The 20,425-nt window shown below is 36.1% G+C and overlaps 1 protein-coding gene across 2 annotated transcripts in view; it reads left to right on the top strand.

The window, feature by feature from the left end:
* Positions 1-13,080: 13,080 nt before the first annotated feature.
* Positions 13,081-20,425, top strand: part of LOC112051071 (cuticlin-4) — a 37,961-nt gene continuing 30,616 nt past the window's right edge. The window contains exon 1 of one of the 2 annotated variants that reach the window (XM_024089547.2): positions 13,081-13,299. The gene's annotated coding sequence lies outside the window, so the exon portion shown is untranslated. Of the gene's footprint in view, positions 13,300-13,390; positions 13,414-20,425 lie in introns of those variants that run through there. The other variant, XM_052881537.1, reaches the window with a different exon arrangement.

The following is a 20,425-nucleotide window of genomic DNA, read 5'->3' as shown; positions in this document are numbered from 1 at the left end:
CCTTTTTTTTTATCATTTAATAGCATAAAAAAAAAAATTATAACTTTAATTTCTCCTGTTCATATGCAACAATGACAACAGAAACAGTACTTCATGAATATTCATACAATAGAGAGATTTAAACAAAAGCGTAGGTATTTTACTTCCAATTAGTAATCCACTCTTTATTTAATTAATTTAATTGAATGTACTCGTAGGTAGGCACTTTCATAAGGTAATTTATACGGTGCGCTATGGAAAAGTCATTGACCGCCCCATCGACCGGATACATCTCTTAACATAAAAGGCATAATATATAGGTAACCGTAAACAATACCTGCAGCCTGCAAACCTGCATTGGATCAGTGAAAGTGACGACGAGCGAATAATGCCAGGATGTACCTAGTACAACCTACCTATATTGTGCATTACTCAGTAGCGAATGACGTATATCTTTTCATTTTAGCCGATCTTTCCCTGATTTTCTACGTTGTTCAAATTCTATAACTCTCTTGGGTGTATGTTTAGTTAGACACATATATAATTTACAACATATAATACTTTGATCTATCTACTATATAACATAATATAACTTAATATTTTATAGAGGAAAGATTTGATTGTTTGATTGTTTATACTATCCCCGAGTGATATTAGCTATAATATTTTATCCCCATATTCCTACGGGAACAGGAACCACGCGACTGAATCCGGCGTCTGGTAGTACACATAATAAATACATAGACATCGAAATCTAAAACGTTTGAAGATATTGCCAAATTTTTTAATTAGCAGATTGTTTTTCCTAAAATATAAATAATGTGATAGGAAGAATTTCCTTTCATATTTTCACAAAACTTTTCCTATGCGTTTGTAAAATTCTCCTTACTTGTAGTTACTAAACCATACAATATATGTAACAACCTCATCTGTCATATCAATCTATACCTAATTTTACTGATCAAACTTTTTAAACGGTAAACTTAAATGTATAATGTTACGTAATCCAGAGAAAGTATCAATGTTATTTTTGGAAAATACATGTAACAGTTTTACTTTCGAAATTCCTCGTACCTACATGTATTTGGTCTAATTTTCGGACGAAAGTGAAATTAATAGTAAACTGTTAGCCCGCTTAACTCTAACACTTGGGTAAGTTACCAATCAGAGAACTATTAATTACATTAATGTAGTAAATTAATGTACGCTTAATTCGAGATTCAAACTAATTTGCCCACAAGTATTAGGGAATATTTTGGCCTTTGCGTTACGAATAGAACCAATTTTTAACCGATTTCAAAAAGGAGGAGGTTTTCAAGTTGATCGGTAATTTTTTTTTATGAATATATAATGCGACTATTATTACTTTAGCCTCCGCAGTGGTATGCGGCTGGGCCGATAGAAGTTTTGGTTCAGGTCTAGCTGGTGGAGTGGCTTCGGCCGTGGCTAGTTAGCACCCTACCGGCAAAGACGTACCGTCAAGCGATTTTGCGTTCCGGTACGATGTCTAGTGAATTTTAATAAGTAGAGAATGAAAAAAACTATCTTCCTGGACCTTTTCCAGCTATAGGTCGCAATGCTGGTTGACGATCGTAATATTTTTGTGCTATTAGTAGAGGTTTACCGCCTACCATTGATGGTTAATATAACATCGTTTTATCAACTTACTCGTATCATCTGCTGTACCTTATCCCACTTAAGTGGGATCGGCAAAAATGTCAATCTCCTACATTATCTGTCAACTCATTATATACTCTTTACTCTTTATATATAATCTTTACTCTTTATCTATACTCTTTATATACATGTCCTCTTTCACACACTCAACCATCTCTTCTTAGGACTTCCTCTCCTCTTGTGTCCTTCCACTTGTAATTTCAATATTCTTCTAGTACTTTCATCCCTCCGCATTACATGTCAATGCCAAGCTAACCTTTTACTCCTCAATTTTTCTTTTTTTTTTTGGCGCCACTTTCAGGCTTCCTCTTATATACTCATTCCGTATTTTATCTTTTCTTGTCACACCACACATCCACCTCAACATACGCATTTCATTCGCATGCATTCTACTATCATCTGCAATTCAAAATATTTTGACGGCCTCCGTGGAGCAGTGGTATGCGCGGTGGATTTACAAGACGGAGGTCCTGGGTTCGATCCCCGGCTGGGCAGATTGAGATTTTCTTAATTTTTCCAGGTCTGGCTGGTGGGAGGCTTCGGCCGTGGCTAGTTACCACCCTACCGGCAAAGACGTACCGCCAAGCGATTTAGCAAAACCGAAAGGAGTGTGGATTTTCATCCTCCTCCTAACAAGTTGGCCCGCTTCCATCTTAGACTGCCTCATCACTTACCATCAGGTGAGATTGTAGTCAAGGGCTAACTTGTAAAGAATAAAAAAAAAAAAAAAATATGTCGAACTACTTACTCGTGTCTACTCTATTATTTACTAGCGGGGACCTATCGATAGCAAATGGCATTCCCATACATTTTTCTAATTTTCGAAGCGTTTGCGATCGTAGAAAGAGAATCGATGTGCCATTTGGCTACAGGACAGTGTTGCCAACTCCAAAATTTCGGAGTCCCTAGAATCTTAATCAAAAGTCGCTAGAAAATCGCTAACTAACTCCACCAGGAGCGGATCCACGATTTTGTGGAAAAAAATACCAATAATTTTATCGGAGACGGAAGGCGGTGTGAAATATTATAATAGGTGAAAAAATGGTACATAATTAGATTATAAAAGTTGTTGTTTTAATTACAATTTGCCAAAATACCTTTAAAAAACATTCTTGATTAATATATTTTTTGAAATATCTAAAGGTAGGTCTGTTTAAATTTGTAAAAACAATTTTTGTCGTCAAAACTTTATTTTAGTCGCTAAGGCATAAGCAAAAGTCGTCAGTTCTAGCGACTAGGTCGCTAAATTGGCAACACAGCTACAGGGGTTGTTTATATTATTAGTATACATACTCGTATAATAAGATGGTTAGAACAGAAATAGGGTTTAGGCGAATGCACTTTCACTGTTTGCCTGAGTCACTCTCGTTACGTCTACAGGACCTTCTACGCTCAATGCACTCCATTTGTATTGTGCAACGTGTTCGCATTTGGACCAAATCAAATAATAAACAATGATTCATTCACAACTTATAGACTAAGAGCCGGTGAACCACAGACCTTCGTCATTTTATAAAAGCTGAGAGTGTTTTTTTTTTTAATCTACAAGATAGCCGTTGACTACAATCTCACCTGATGGTAAGTGATGGTGCAATCTAAGATGGAAGCGGGCTAACTTGTTAAGAGTAGGATGAAATCAACACTCCTTTCGGTTTCTACACGACATCGTACCAGAACGCTAAATCGCGTGGCGGTATGTCTTTGTCGGTAGGATGATAACTAGCCACGGCCAAAGCCCCCCACCAGCCAGTACTGGATCAATTAAGAAATCAATCAGCCCAGCCGGGGATCGAACTCAGGACCTCCGTCTTGTAAATCCACTGCACATACCACTGCGCCTCGGAGGGCGTCAAAAGTGTGTCAGCTTATTGCTTTTAACAAGTTTGGACCGTGGTGGCTTTGGGAGGTAACAGGTTTTAAGGATTCAGACCCTTACCCGTCTAAGTAAAAGATTTTTTTTTAATATTTTTATCGGTATAATATGAGAAATGCTATCCCCTTTTGCCAGACACTTATCTTTATGGCAACCCTTCAAAAACACTATTTATTTTGGAACTTTAAGGGTCTCCCTGCTACCAAAACTCGGCTCCCAAAGTCACCACGGTCCAAACTTCATAATTGGCTACCGTATTTACTCATAGTAGGAGTATGAGCTGACAAACTTTCAGCTTTTATAAAATGGCGAAGGTCTGGGGTTCACAGGCTCTCCGTCTATTATTTTATTACATAACCCGGGTCTTTATGATGATGGACGTAACAGTTCGGTTTTTTGTGGTACTTAAAGAGTCACTTGTTATTTTCTTCTGCCACTTTTTTGTGTGGAACAAATAATAGGTTTCCTTAATTTGAAATGTAATTAGAGAGAACACAGATGGGCGGTATTTTGTCTCAATTCTTTTTTTTCTCAAGTCGTGTGAGATGATAAATAATATTCCAGTGAAAATCAATTGAACTAATAAGTAAACTCGTTATGTATTGTTTGTTGGAAATAGTTTGTTAAAAAGTGTTCTATAGTTACAGTTGTCTTATAACTTTCCACTGACAATTATAGAAATGAATTGGTTCTGTCGGGTAATTAGTAGATTATTATTAGTTAACCTTTAGCAATGATATCGTCGTCATCAACCCATATTCGGCTCACTGCTGAGCTCGAGTCTCCTCTCAGAATGAGAGGGGTTAGGCCAATAGTCCACCACGCTGGCCCAATGCGGATTGGCAGACTTCAGACACGCAGAGAATTAAGATAATTCTCTGGTATGCAGGTTTCCTCACGATGTTTTCCTTCACCGATTGAGACACGTGATATTTAATTTTTTAAAATGCACACAACTGAAAAGTTGGAGGTTTTTGAGACCGGATCCGAACCCACACCCTCCGGAATCGGAGGCAGAGGTCATATCCACTGGGCTATCACGGCTTTATCCACTGGGCTATCACGGCTATAGCAATGATATAAGGATGGCATTTGGTGTAGACAATTGTGCGGTTATCAATGTAGAGCGAGGCAGGATAGTGAGCTCTGAGAATATAGTTATTTCAGAAACTGTCATTCTCAGATCACTCCGTGAAGGCGAGACCTATAAATACCTTGGAATGACATAAGCACTTGGTATTGAGGCTGGGAATATAAAACAGATAGTGAAGAAACGCTTCTATGGCCGCCTGAAAAAGGTCCTAAAAAGTCTTTTATCAGGCGGTAACAAGGTGAGTGCCTTCAATAGCTGGGTACCCTTACTTACTTTTACAAATACACTTTTGGCATTCTAAAGTGGACCCAAACAGAACTGGATTTCCTGGACTGTAAAGTTCGCAAACTGCTGACGTCATACCGGATGCATCACTCCCGTTCATCTGTAATGAGGTTTTACCTCCCTCGCAAGTGTGGAGGACGTGGCTTCTTGAATGCCAAGAACCTATATAATCGTGAGGTGTGCAATCTCAGAGATCATTTTCTCAAGATGAATATGAGTATGTATCAGAATGTCGTAAGTTATTTATTATTTATATATTTTTTTTAATAATTCCCAATATTCTCATTTCTTCCGTTTGAAGTGGAAGAAGAAGTACACACGGATACAAAAATATTTTTCAATATTTTATTTAATGACTTTGTTCACATTTTTAATGCATATACTCATGCTAATTTACAGCTTTCTAGTTGTAATAGTCTCTACGCTAAACCGCGGACGGATGGACATGGCGATACTATAAAGGTTCCTTGTGGACTACGGAACCCTGAAAAGTAGCTTAAGTGCTTTGTTCTTTAGGTGCGACAATATTACAACGGACGGGAATCGATCCGATAACCTTTTGGCACAGAATATTTTTACTGTGCTTTTGGGGTTGAATCCGGCCCCTTAACCCCGGTGCTATTGTGGCCGTTTGTGAAAAATATAGTTAACCTACTATATTTTTTATTAACGATGTTCTTACACCTGTATAAGACTATACTTTGCTTCCTCTAATTTCCAGTTACTGACTACTATAACTTGAAATTAGAGGAAGTAAACATCATGTGGAATTAAATTTGTTTTATAATATGTATATTAAGTGATTTTTATTTGAACTTTCTTTTTCTTTAATGTGCTACATTAAGTAATTATGTAGGTTTGCGATCATTAAAAATATTATATCGTGAAAATATGTGTCCATCAACACCTTTAATTAACATACCGAATTATCTATTTTTAATAAAATATTCTTTTGGAAAATGTAATTAATAAGTAGGTACGTTTTAAAACAATGAATTATCATTTTCTGTATTCTGAGGAAATATCATGAATTCTTAAATATAATGTCGATATTTTAAGAAGAAGATTGGTAGGCGTAGAGATCCGAATCGTACGTATCGGCCGAATCGCATCAAATGAATTTTAGTATTCTTTTAACAGCTTTTAACATATGTTTACTGTGGTATAGCTTAGCTAACATCATAGGTACAAGTTCGTCCACTGAGCCGCATCGTATGGATCGCATCGAACGGATTTTATGTACCGTAATATTAAAAATCCGTGTGATGCCTACGTTTACAAGTCATTTGTATGTCAATGTGTCATATTGAAATATTGTACTCGTATATTTAACATCTATTGAGTATTGAAACTTGACCTCTGCACTCTGCACCACTGAATGTTTTAGACTAACGATTTATCATTCGAACAAGCAAATCCATCGCCGTTTCATATACGAGCTTAGACAATGCGTTAATCCTATAGCACAAGTACATGCTAACTAATCTACACACAATAACGAGATATCATTTTGTGGCTACATGCATTCTTGGGTTGGCGAAAGTGCTTTTACATTCGTAGTTATGTGAGTCTAAGAAATTATTCTCAAGTTTCAATTGCGTTTATTAATAGATACGAAACAAAGCCCGAACGTTTTTGTAAAGAGTATTGTACGATTGTTTTTAAACTCATGTAATAGCATGTATTCCATTCAATATGTACATCATTAACTAATTAATTAATTTCATCAATTTTCTCAAGTTCGTGACTAGATTTATGTAAAAAAATAACAAATTTATTAATACGAGGGTCTCGCCATGACAAACCCTTAATTCTAGACGATTTAAAAAAACGAAGATGGTTATTTCTAACATGAAAAATATTACAACCTGAGAGTCGATTTTGCACAACAGATAAAAAATTAGAAGGAATATTTGTAATCGGATGCACCAAAGTCTGGAAGATGACTTGGAAAGTAATGCCGCACCACCATGGTTCACCACGTTCATTATTTTGTCCGATTTACCATGAAAACCACATACACAAAGTTTGAGTAGCATGGTCATGATTATGTACAAATATTTTCGAAGTATGAGGCCTTCTGGCACAGGCACCATCATGCCCAAAACAAGGTCTCGTCAATGCTATTTATAAAACCTTGTATATTTAAACAACAATTTGTAGATTTCTATATTAAGCCTAAGGACCATAATTTAAAACCAAACTTTAGAAGTGTTTATATTTTAGATGAAAACTAATTATGCATTCTTTGCGACATCAAACAGGTACCATATTTTTAGCAGGTGTATTTATAATACCAAAAACAATGCCAGTACGTAATCGTACATTATAAGTTTCTATTATTAACTCAGTACTTAGTCATGAAATCTTATCTGAAGTTTACGACAAGAACATAAATCTATTCAATCCGTAAACATTAGAATTTCCAACATCCGCTTGGGACTCTCACTTTCCTTTAAGCTCCGGGCACGGGCGTGTTACAAAATACGCAAGATCCGCCCCCATTCTGCATCCGCGTCACCGCACTCGTATTGAATAACATACGCCGTTTGTTTCATTTTAATGGCCCTTTGGCGTACACGTATGAAACAATAATTTTGGTGCGAGGGTCAATGGCATGTTATTACGCTCACGTATTACGTTACTTTAAGGCTTGTCTACGTATGACCGAACTTTATGCATACTATGAAACACATAAAACTTTGCTTTAGTTGTGAAATATTAGAGTTATTCAAAAACTATTATACATAAAATCTTCTTCTTGTCCGCGGGCAAAGTCGCGGGTTTTGCATGAAATGGATTTCCAAAGAAGATTTATCTCGCTCCTATGGTAAGTATAATAATCTTACTAGAAGCAAAAAAAAATCTTTCATTCAGTTTTTCACAAATTCCGTGGAAACCATTTCTTCAAAAAAAAAAAAAAGTTTTTTGAGAGTATAGCTACGACTTATGAGTATGTTTATATGTAAGTTATATACGAGTACGTTTGTATGTTTGTATTTTTTTCTCTGGTTTATTTATTTGTCCTTTTTATTTAAAACAATTGTAATAAAATCACACTAATATTATAAAGGCGAAAGTTTGTGTCTGTGTAAGTGTGAAAATGTGTAAGTGTGTTCCTCTTTTACGCTGCGGCTACTAAAGCGATTTGGCTGAAATTTAGAATGGATTTTACTCTGGATTAACACATAGGTTACTTTTCATTCCGGAAAAATCCATGGTTCCCGCGGGATTTGTGAAAAACTGAATTCCACGCAGACTAAATCGCGGGCATCCGCTAGTACAATATAAAAAAAACTATGAAAAATTATTTTACTGGAAAGAAAATTATGAAATAATTGATAAAACTTTTTCTACATGACTTTGCAGCAGAATAAAATTGCTGTCGCATAATAAAAAGCCACAAAATATATACCAATCTGTTTAACAATGACGTTGATTGTTGCATTGTTTCTTGTAATATTAGGACGGTACTTATGATTATTATAGTAATGCGCAATAAATATATTATGTAAATCGGCACACTTAGTCTGGTGGGTCGGACACGGTGACGAATATAACCCAATTTCGTATGTATTCAATTCCGTTGTGACACACAATCATTGTTATGCAAAGCGGATCTTTGGAAGAACTTAGTTGGTACAACAACTTAAGTGAAAACATATTGTTTATGTTTGTACAAATGTCTTAAAATAACAATCTCTTTAGGAAATATTGTATTTTTTTTCAAAGGCGGCTATTATAATAATATAATACTAATATCATATTTTTTTGAGATTGTTTGTATCATACTAATACAGTGATTAGCGCTGTACCAACCTTGAAGAAATTTCAAGTAGTTCAAGAAGAAGAAGAAGAAATATACCTTATTGTACATTAAAACAAAAATAAACAATAACTTATAATAACACTTAGAAACTAATGTACAAATGGCGGTATTATCGCTAAAAAGCGATCTCTTCCAGACAACCATTGTGGAAGAGAAAAAAACGTTAGCACCGATTCGGGTATACGAAGAACTAAATTGAGTTGCCGAAACTTTGTACTCAGTGACAACAAAGTTTCAAAAACACTGACTTTTTATTTAAATGGCAAAATGAAATAAAAAAAAATGCTTTTATAACAAATGAAAATAAAAAAATATTGCGCCAAGAGCGAGCTGACCTAGCTCGGACACGGCGACGGAAGAGCGTTTTTCTGAGGTCTTGAACCACCACCAGTTCAGTTCACCAGAGTGTGACCACCGAGAAGAGATTAGCATGTACTGTGTACTAGCTGTAGGTGAATAAAATAAAATTAATATTCGCCAATAGGGATGATGACAGTTTTTTAAATTGTATATAAATTAAGAGTACGCTAATAGTAAAGCAATTTTGTAAAAGGAACAGGAACATTACTTTCGGAGCTACAGGGATTTAAAGGGTCAGATTTGCGGCGCTGCCGCGGATCCCTGAAAAACGCTCCATACAAAATGGCACGAACTAATAACGTCGTAGGCAATGTAATGATCGTTAGATTTGTATGTGTGTACAAACAAAATCACTAATATCTTTGTTATTTGTGCGTTTATGTTTATAGTTCATATATTTAAAAATGTCACATTTAATGTAAGCAGCTAAAACTGTATGAATTTTCATCTAATTACGATAAAAGTTTATTAATAGATTTTGTTTTGTAATCTCACTTATTTTGCAAAATATCCAGACAATCTTTGCTTTTTATATATAAATTAGTTAACAATGACCCTATTTACCCGAATGTATCATAAAAATCAATATATTCAAACCTAGTCATCATCCCCATTATCTTCAGATTTGGTTAGTTTTGAAATTCGTAAGCAGGTTGTGCAGACGGCATGTGCCAACCGTAACGCTGGCGCCTGCACAGAAATATGAAATTGTCGGAAAGAGTGAAATCGAATAAATTGCCCATTGTAAGGTGCACGAATTTTGTAAGCATTACTTTCTGTTTTAATCTCGACACGCGGTGGCAGCTATGGGACGATGGTACCAGAGTATGCGCCGCCGTGACGGTGATGCGTTTCTATTTCTTAAGTACAAGTTCTCTGCTGATAAATAAAATAAAAATAATCTTTTATAATTAGGTATCCAGGAATATATGAATTACCCTTTCCGGGGCATTTGAAAGATTTACATTTTTGACAATACGAAAACATCATAATAATTTTACCTATTTTAGCGGACTACTACTAAGATCTACTACCAGATCGTTCTCTTTATAAGGATCTTTTTTTACATTCTTTACAAGTTAACCCTACAATCTCACCTGATGGCAAATGATGATGCAATCTAAGATGGAAGCAGGCTGACTTGTTAGGAGTAGGGTGAAAATCCACACTCTTTATGGCTTTTACACGATATTGTACCGGGATGCTAAATCGCTTGACGGTACGATCTTTGCCGGTAGGGTGGTGCCTACCAACAGCCGAAACCTCCCTCCAGCCAGGACCTGGACCAATTAAACCTCGATCGGCCCAGCCGGGGATTGAACCCAGGACCTCCGTCTTGTAAATCCACCGCACAAACCATTGCGCCACGGAGGTCGTCAGACGTTTAGACCCATCACATGATTGTACACCAGGGACTGAACGGCTTAAATGCTCTTAATGGCATGGATTCCTTTTTTTTAAAGAATATTTGTCATATCTTTTAAGTATGACCAATATTCCCATTCCCCTCCAACTAGTCGGGAAAGACTGTATTAAGAGTGGGTACGACAATAGTCCAACGGGGCGGGGATCGAACCACCACCCTCCGGTGATGAGTCCAACCGCTCCAATTATTGAGCTATTGAGGCTTCGACTTCGATCGTTTAGCTATTGAGTATGGCGATGTAGCACCATCGACTTATTTTACTTTATAGCACGACCCATTACTCGGACCGAGAAACTCGTTATGGAAGCAACATAGACTAACCACTATTAAAGATTATTAAGACAGTTCTTAAATTTATATACATACTTTTATAATAGTTTTGTGGTATACGAGTATAGTCTTTTTTAAACATTAAATCAACCCCTCCGCGACGCAAAACCGAATGTCTGGAACCAGGCTATTTCTCTACTTAACCAAACTAATATAATATTAATATAAATCTAGACTAGAAATAATAATTATTTTTGCTCTTTTTTATGAAAACGGTAGCATAAGTTTCAATTTGTCGCACGACGCCTGTGCGTGGTCATAGTAACTGAAATTATACAGAATTTAATTCAGCACAATATTGTTCAACCAAAATTTCTGAAAATGGTTTCAATACATACTTTTTTATTATACACTTACATAAGTTATGGACAATAACAGCTTTGCTGTATAAAATTACGCGCGTTGATGTCTTTTATATCGAAGTGTCTCTATCAATTAATCATAAAGGCTACATTAAAGTTCAGACCTTATTATACCTGATTTATTCGAATTAAGAATAACTCAACAAATAACGAGGTCTTGGATTCGAGTTTTGAGTCGGCCTATTAAGTAGGTACCTACTGAACTTTTCTTCTAAGAAATTTTCAGAAAAGACTCTCAGCCTGGATTGTGGAAGTCAGTGGAGTTACCCCTTGCTTCGGAGAGCACGTAAAGCCATCGGTGCTAGTCATTATAATTACCACATGATAATTAATAATCATTAACGAACTTAACAATTTACATTATCATCCAAAGCTCACCAACCCGCATTGGAGTAGCGTGGTGGGTCGTCGTTATCAACCCATATTCGGCTCACTGCTGAGCTCGAGTCTCCTCTCAGAATGAGAGGGGTTAGGCCAAGAGTCCACCACGCTGGCCCAATGCGGATTGGCATACTTCACACACGCAAAGAATTAAGAAAATTCTCTGGTATGCAGGTTTCCTCACGATGTTTTCCTACACCGTTTGAGACACGTGATATTAAATTTTTTATATGGTGGTGGTGGTGGCGTGTTGGGTATAAGCTCCAAATATTCTTGTTTGAAGAGAGAAAAAAAAAAATAAAATTGGCTAATGATCATTATTTCTATTCAAATTGCAAGCTTTCATTTTAAAAAATATGATTGACGGGTTGAAAATTATTTGAAAGAGTGATATAGAAGAAAATATTTAAGATGCATTTTAAAGATTGTCCCGTTTGAATTTTTTTGTCTACATAATTTATATAAAACATGATAATTCATGTCTGATGTTGCCGCATTCGCAATTCATCACTTATACAACTATTCAATGAAATACTTGAAAAAGTGAAAACCAATGTTTCACTATCGGCACTTTCAAATGCATTTATGAAATTATAAGTAGGAAAGCTTTGCGACATAGAGACTGCTAAAGTTTCTAAACAATTTGAATCCTTCCTTTAAATATTTGACGACTTCTCTTTTGAGATGATAGTAATTATATTTTTAAATATTTCTAGCTGTTTTCGATTACTCTTAGGAGTATAATTAATATAGGGTGTCTCAAAATGAACACAAAATTTCAATTTAATATAACTTATATTTTTTAGTCTGTAGAATGTTTTATTTTATCATTGAATCACGAAGTACGTAGGCTTATTTATGAAATAGCATATCGTGCATACATTCTTCACAGTTCTGCTGCCACTATTTTGTCGAAATTCTTCATGACTTCTGCATAATTGAAGTATTCTTACAACCCTGAGCGTAAATAAAAAAAAGTTTTATCTCATTTTAGATAATTTTATCGAGAACGTTTCGGTTCGTTACCTATATACGTCACGTAAGGAAGAAAATGTGATCTCAAATACTTATAAAAATAATGAGATTGGAGAAAATTAATAAATATCGCAAAAACGTAACTAAGCTAATTAATATTTTCTTTTGTTAATGTAAATAAGCAACTAAAATAAGTCACGTAGCTACTTATTATATATTTATCAGAAACGTGTGATAAAAAATGAGAGCAACAGCGGATATAGCTTTCGGAAAACTTACAAGAGGTGTGTTGCCGTATTAAAATGAGTCAAAGGAAATTCTTCAATAGGCGCTATTACGAAATTTTGGTTCATTCATGCCAACGCACGTGTTCAGTCATCGAGGTGACATCAATGGCGTCATAATTTCAAAATAAGAATGCGCGCCAAATCGGCTCGATCCGGGATAGAATCTAAGTGGAAACGTCGCAGGTGTAGACGCAACTTTCTCGCGTATAAAACGTAGCGGGCGCCGGCCGCCGCGACCAGTCCGTCTAACATTGCTGCATCCGCGCACGCGCATCCTTCGTCGCGAAAACGAAAGTGACTGACATCCGTGACACCCGTGACATTCGTGCCCTTCGGACTGTGATACTATGATTGTGTGACTGGAACAGTGATCGGTAGCTCGCTCTGTTATCCTGAAACTGTTTCTTCCGACTCTTACAGCATTGAAAGCTCACCTGAAAAGGTACAGATAAGTGTATGAAATTCATGTGTGATAAACAGTGCATGTGTGTAACAACGTCACTTTACGTTGAGGATAGCCTTCGCCGGTTTGGGGTATCCAGGATTTTTTTTTCAGGTTTGCCTTTTTTGAATAATGAAGGCTGAATGGTCGTCGTAACTTTTGGTTAAATAAAATCCAGCATAGATTTAGATTATTGATAGAACTGATAGAGATTATAAATAATATTTCTTATTTACTACCATTAAGATTTAATTAAACACGATTTAATTAAGAGAGAGATTCAATAAAATAAAGTAGCTTTCTTTATGAACCTGTTGGTAGATAGGTATAGATACAGATAAATACAGATAAAAAATAAGTAAGTAAGTAGGCAAAAGCACAAAAACAGATTTATCTCAATAATTTTGATACAGATAATTTTCGAATAAAGTTTATCAACTGCGGTCTATAGTTAATCACCTTTAGAAAGTTGCATAATTTTACTTTCACTTACGACAAAATATTATCTTTTGCGTATCCGCAACGTTTGAAAACCGTATTTGCATGTATTCAACAGTTTTTACCGCCAACAGCCGGCTTCTGTAGTTTGATTATTGAAAAATGGGCTTTATGTGTATATAGTAAGAGTCGAGTGGTACTCTTTAGCAGATTCTCACCAGGCGATGTGTGGAAGCGAGTGTGGAAAGTAGGTCAGTCGTTACAGAGCTCGCGTTTTATAGGTATACTTGTGGGGTTTCTCGTTTAATTTAACATGTGAAATTACTTGTAAGCATTCCAATTGATTCGCCAAAACACAGAATAATTATAATTAAAATGCCCATTTGAGAGCCCACCAGTTGCTTGGGCACTCAAATGTTGTTTTTTTATAAATGTTTAACAGTGTTTTGTTATTTTGTATTTTATTAAAAATTAAAAAAAGGACTAATAAATGAATGAGAGAATAGAAATTAAATATTCATTAACGTATTTAAATCTGGAACAAAATGCCAATGTTTGTTTTAATTGGGTAGCAATCACAAATGTGGTTACGTTATTTTTTTTGGTTTAATTCTAAATAAGGTTTAATTTTTAATGTCACATTGAGGCATATGAAGGAAAAAGTAAACTGTAAAAGTATGCGTATATGTAATGGTAAAACATATTCCTTTTTACCATTACGTAATGTATGTACATGTAAAAACCATTACAATGATCATACTGCCTAAGAACATTTAAAATTGCTAATTGCTTTTAAGTTGCGTATTTCGCTTATCTCCCCAACGGATATGGTACGGTGACTGCTGGTTGTTACGAAATGTTCTGGATTACGAAATGCCTACAGAAGGGAGTCCCATTCTATTGTTTTGATGCTGGTTAGCTTTATAACAATAGCGCGTCACGGTGTTTTCGCGTCTTCAAGGATAATTACTTTAGGACTTAACTATGATTATTATTATATGACTAGCGGACGCCCGAGTCTTCGTCCGCATGAAACTCGATGTGAACTTTTAACCCCTGTTTCACCCCAGTGGTGAGGTGAGGCGACATGTGGTGAAAACTGGAGTCAATTAAACACATGACAATACGTTACGATACATACAATACAATACTAATATGTATGTGTGAGTGCGCTACACTGCACCCCATTCTATTAGTATTTTCGTATGGTTTATGTATAGAGGGTCACTGGAAACGCATAGCGATCCCTTTAAGGGGTGATAGGAAGGATCGTTAGCTATCAAATTGAATTGGGTAAAAATGCAAAAAAAGGGCAAAAATGTACTGTATAACATATAGTCCACAAATTATTTTACAAAAACATAACTCAAAACATGAAAGATTTATATTAACAAAACTTCAACCCGTTTTTAGTCCTTTTAGAGGTAAAACTTTGAAAAATCTTGAATTACATTATTTTTAGCATTTTTCTGGTATTACCTACACATACCAATTTTTACAAATGACTTTCTATACAAATTTTCAACCCCTATTACACCCATTTCTGACTTTAATTTCGCGACAAAAAGTATCCTATAACCTTCTTCGTAGTCTTTGAAACTATTTAATTTTTATCCAATGACAAGTGAGCCCTTGATCTCAATTGATGTTGCAATGATTGTCGATGGTAGCGCACTTAGTTAGAATAGTTTATCTATTGACTTTCATTCTGAGAGGAGGCTCATGCTCAACAGCGAGCCGTTGTTGCTGGTGATGATGAAATTAAATTATAATTGAATAACATAACATAACTTTTGTTTAAAAAAAAGACTCATATACCTGTTAGGAAACAAAAATTTCTGCCGTGTCTATTTGTCTATCAGCTACAAACACTTATATAGTACTGAACGTTTTTTTTCGGTTGAATATAACAATAATTATTGGAAGTGTCGAAAAAGTCTAGCCGACTAGGAGCTTTCGACGAAATTCCTAACTGCGAGATACAATATATGACGGGAATTTCATCTTTTGTAGATTTACAAAAAAGTCCGCGATTGCATATATTTATATTACGGCAGCTATGACCGTAGATTAAAATACTCATTCTATCTTCTAAATAAATGATCATACAGTGAAAGTTATTCAATTCAAAACAAGAGTGAATAGGCACCTTCTAGGCAAGCGTGTCCCATCTTCTATCTAAACTTACCATCAGGTTAGATCATGGTCAAACGCGAGCATATTTGCTTTAAAAAAAAAGTTTACACCGATTTTGTCGCAGACGAAGCCGCGCGCGGGCGCTAAGTAGGTAAGTCTAATTTAAGCCTAGAAACCTCCTCATACTATGAAGTATAACATAATATGATTTGTCACTTTCTCTCTCTGTATAGATTTCATATTTTGCGAGATAAATTCTCGAAAATAACGGTGAAAGCGTTAATGAGTATGTTGAGTTTTAATTCACTTCCAGACGACTCACTTGCTTAAAAGTTGTGCCGCAAATTAGATGCGGTATTCATAATTGATATTGCTTGTTGCTTGCTCGTAAAATGTGTAATTAGTATACATAGCTGCAGTGCAGTGTTACTAAAGATTTCATGTAAATCTACAACATGCTTCCATCCATGTAAACTCGGTCAGAAACAAGTCTTCTTGCAGACATTTTAATTCTAAGACCGCTGCGTTTTTTCTGTCTGTCTGTATGTTCGCCATAAACTTAAAAATCGCTAAATAGATTTTATTTGGTTCTCACTAATAGATATGTGATTAAGAAGATGTTTGTGTAAATTAGTTAAAATATGAAGGTAATTTTTGGAAAGGTATCGGAAAAAACTACCTATAAGATTTAACCTGAAAAGCGTTCATCCCTACAAAGTATAACTAAGCAATGCATGAAGGTATTCCTCCTATAAAAAATCTGGTTTGGCATATATCTACCTTTTAAGAAAGAAGATCGCATTTGTGTAGTCTGTGTGTGTGTCTTTCTATGGTCAGAACAGTACCTAGTTCCTTCAACCTACTGAAGGTGGCGTAGTTGTTTTATCGTGCTTGCCAGTGTGTAGACACTGACATCTTAGCTCATAGTCTTCACCAGGCAGATCTTCCTGCAATGCTGTATGGTTTTCATAATGCTGTAATAAAAAATTTTTCTTTTTTTCTTTCTTTTCCTCTCGGCACATAATATCGGTTTTATTTTTATGTAAAAACCATACAGCATTGAAGACGTGTTTGTTATCTGCTGGTCAAACATAATATAAAAAAGTACCCAACTATCTACGTCAACGTGGACTGAGCGGACTGTCGCGTTTTCCTAAAAATTCATTTAGAAAAAATATGTCGTTAAGGATAGGTATATATCCGCGAACAATAAGTCAATAGACAAATTCATAATAAACTAGCAGACGTCCGCGACTTCGTCCGCGTAGAATACAGTTATTCACGAATTCCGCGGGAACTATCTATTTTTCCAGAGTAAACTCTATTTATATTCCAAATTTCAGCCAAATTGCTTCTGAAGCCGCAGCGGAAAGGAGCAACAAACATACACACTTACACACATTATAATATTAGTGTGATAACAATTACTTATTTTTCTACATTAGAATTGTTTAAAAGTTTAATAAGATATGCACCAAGATCCGAGGCAAGCCGTCCGGCCGCGCGCTAATGGAAAGCGAGTCAGTGTGTCACAGCCAGCTTCCACGCCACTCCTATGCCATCTTTACACCTGATTTGTTCGACTAATACACTTGTTGTTTTACTACTGGCTTGATAAATATAAAGCCCGAGGGCTAAAGGAAAGGTGGTCGGTAATATGTGGCTTAAGACAATGTATGTGCTTCGTAAGTGAAACATTATCTTCTATCAACTTATAAACGCAAAATACCGCTCACTGATTGATTAAGACGTGTCCAAATCCATAAAGTTAGAAAGCCGAAGATCAGCTTTTGCTTGTAACTTCGTCTGAGTGGATCATAAATTATACCTACACCATATATAACTTACTGTATTAAACAATAGTTGGGAAGTTGGTATTGGTTGACGTTACATTCTCATCTCTTGAAGAATTTGTTCTTTGCCTGGCCTGGTGGTTATCATCTATTAGTGAATGGTATAAAGTAAAATAACGTACGTATTATCACTGTAAGGTATGCATTGGACTCCAAACTCCTTCATATATGAGAAACGCCTGGTCTTTCATTGAGACATTAAAATGAAAAAAAAAACACATTTAATAAAATTCGATAAAACAAAGCATGTATTGAAAAACTGTAACAGTTAAATATCGACAGGATCGACAACATATTTTTTCGTACCTAATTCAATTTTGATAAATTTTCATTATAGTATGTAAAGACTCGACTTATAATCTTCATCGAATAAGATATCAATAATTAACGCGGTTGCAGATTACAAATTTAGGTTAGGGCTGGAAAGCTTGCAGTTTTCAACAGCAGAAGCGGGTTAGTTAGTAGGAGCCGGTTCCCCGACATGACAACGTCAAACATAAATACTACTGATTATTTTCCCCATGTCTTGGCTACGTCGAAAAATTATAAAGAATGGTATTTTATACTAAACACTAGTAATTGCTATCTATATATTTATAAAAAATCATAAAGAACTTTCAAGTAAAATTACGCTCGCGGCCAAAATCCTGAGCAATAGCGGAAAAGGCACTGGTAAAAAAAGATAGTTATTTCGGAAAATCTATTTCTATAATTTTTCTCAGTCTGTCTATTTGTTCCGGCTAATATCTGAACAGATTTTGAAGAAAATTTAATTGCTGATGTTGTTAGTAGTAACTTAAGCTAGTTTTTATTCCAATACTAGCGAACCCGGACAAGGTTCACTTTGACATATGTGCACTTCCTTCCTATCCCTTTAAAATTTCACCTCCTCTTCTAAGGGGTTGGGGGTGGATTAAACAAAATGATGTACGGTTTTTTTAGCCACAAATAGTTTGCATATCATGTGACGAAGATCAAGCTTTCCACCTTGAAAATTGCGGAATGCTCCATACAAACTTCCACCCCCTTTATTAAGGGAAGTGGGGGTTAGAAAGAGACAAAAGTAGCCTATGACACTTTGCATCCTTTCAACTATCTTCACTTAAATAATCACGTCAATTCGTCGGTCTGTTTTACCGTGAAAGACGGACTAACAAACAGACAGAGACACACACTTACACATTTATAATGTTAAGTATTCCAATCTATACTAATATTATAAAGCTGAAGAGTTTGTTTGTTTGATTGAACGCGCTATTCTTAGGAACTACTGGTCCGATGTGAAATATTATTTTAGTGTTAGATAGCCCATTTGTCGAGGAAGGCTATAGGCTATATATTATCCCCGTATACGGGAACGGGAACCACGCGAGTGAAACCGCGCGGCGTCAGCTAGTATTTCAAGATTCTTACAGAAATTGTTATAACGCAGGTGAAACCGCTAGGCTACAGCTAGTGTTCAAAAAAAAACTATCTCGTTTTTATATGAACATATTTATATAAACTTCATTAGTTGTATTCAGGCATCAGCTTATCTTAATTACTATACAAATGTAATTGTTGAGGCTTGTATCTAACATAAGTTAAGAAAATGTTAATTGTTCTACGTTGAGCACATCACGCGCGGGAGCCTCTGTTATTGTTGCAAGGCACAGTTTACAAGTGGGGCTCCTTTCTTTTGTCTGGGAAATGAGCCGCTGGCTAGAAACCATACAATATTGATGATCATGATCTTGTTAATACAAATTTAAACTGCCTCTTTTTTTTCTTTTTTCCTGATTGTGTAAGTGCCGTAGGCTCCTTATGGGACCTCAGCGGAGTCACCGGGAGGTTTCGGCGAGCGCAGAAGCATCGCCTGACGGGGCCCGAAGGCAGAAGGGCGGAACCCATCTACTCTGCTCTCTCTAAGGGCGTCGCCTCTGAGATTCGGACCTCAGCTTAGAGGGCCATTTGGGTTTTGGCCTGAGTGTATCAGTCCGGGCGCCCCCGAGATCGTGAGTTAAAAAGCCCACGTCTGGGTGACGTCAGATATCAGGGACCTCGTCTTCGCCGGCGAAGACGGTGTGTAGCTTGTGTTTGTGTTGCCTGGGAAGCACTTTCGTTCGTTATGTCATCGTCAGGATCGTAAAGGACGTTTTTTTGACGACTGCCTCTTTGATCCAGTGGTGCCTATGTGGATTAGGGCTCTCGGGCTGAGAAATACTGAGCTTTTATTTCTTCTAAGAAGTTTCCAGTGTGAATTCTCAAAGTTGGTGATGTTACACTACTGTGCAACGGAGAACAAGTTAAGTCGTGATCATCTGATAGTGATTGTAAAAGAGTCTTCCACACGCATTGGAGAAGTGCATAGGCATATATGGGGGAGGGAGGGGGCAGCAGCAAGAGGAAGGTTTATATGTATAATAACATCTATGGTTCCCGCGGGATTTGTGTAAAGCTGAAATCCACGCGGACGAAGTCGTGGGCGTCCGCTAGTAACTTTTCGTTTTCTTCGTTCGTGAAGGATTACTATAAAAATAAGTTTTGAAGTGTATTGTAACATCTAAAATACTGTAAATTCTGTGTATATGACGGAAACATGCCTATATACACATATTTTTATGTTTATTAGACTTAAATCTTAAAACCAAGAATGTAAGTTTCGAGTATCCTCGTTAGTAATCGAAGTATACTAAACGACTAAAGCTATTTTATTCAAA

Source organism: Bicyclus anynana, chromosome 1, assembly GCF_947172395.1.
Source record: "Bicyclus anynana chromosome 1, ilBicAnyn1.1, whole genome shotgun sequence".
NCBI lineage: Eukaryota > Metazoa > Arthropoda > Insecta > Lepidoptera > Nymphalidae > Bicyclus > Bicyclus anynana.
The sequence above is the reverse complement of the archived record's forward strand: the minus strand, read 5'-3'. Positions and strand labels throughout refer to the sequence as shown.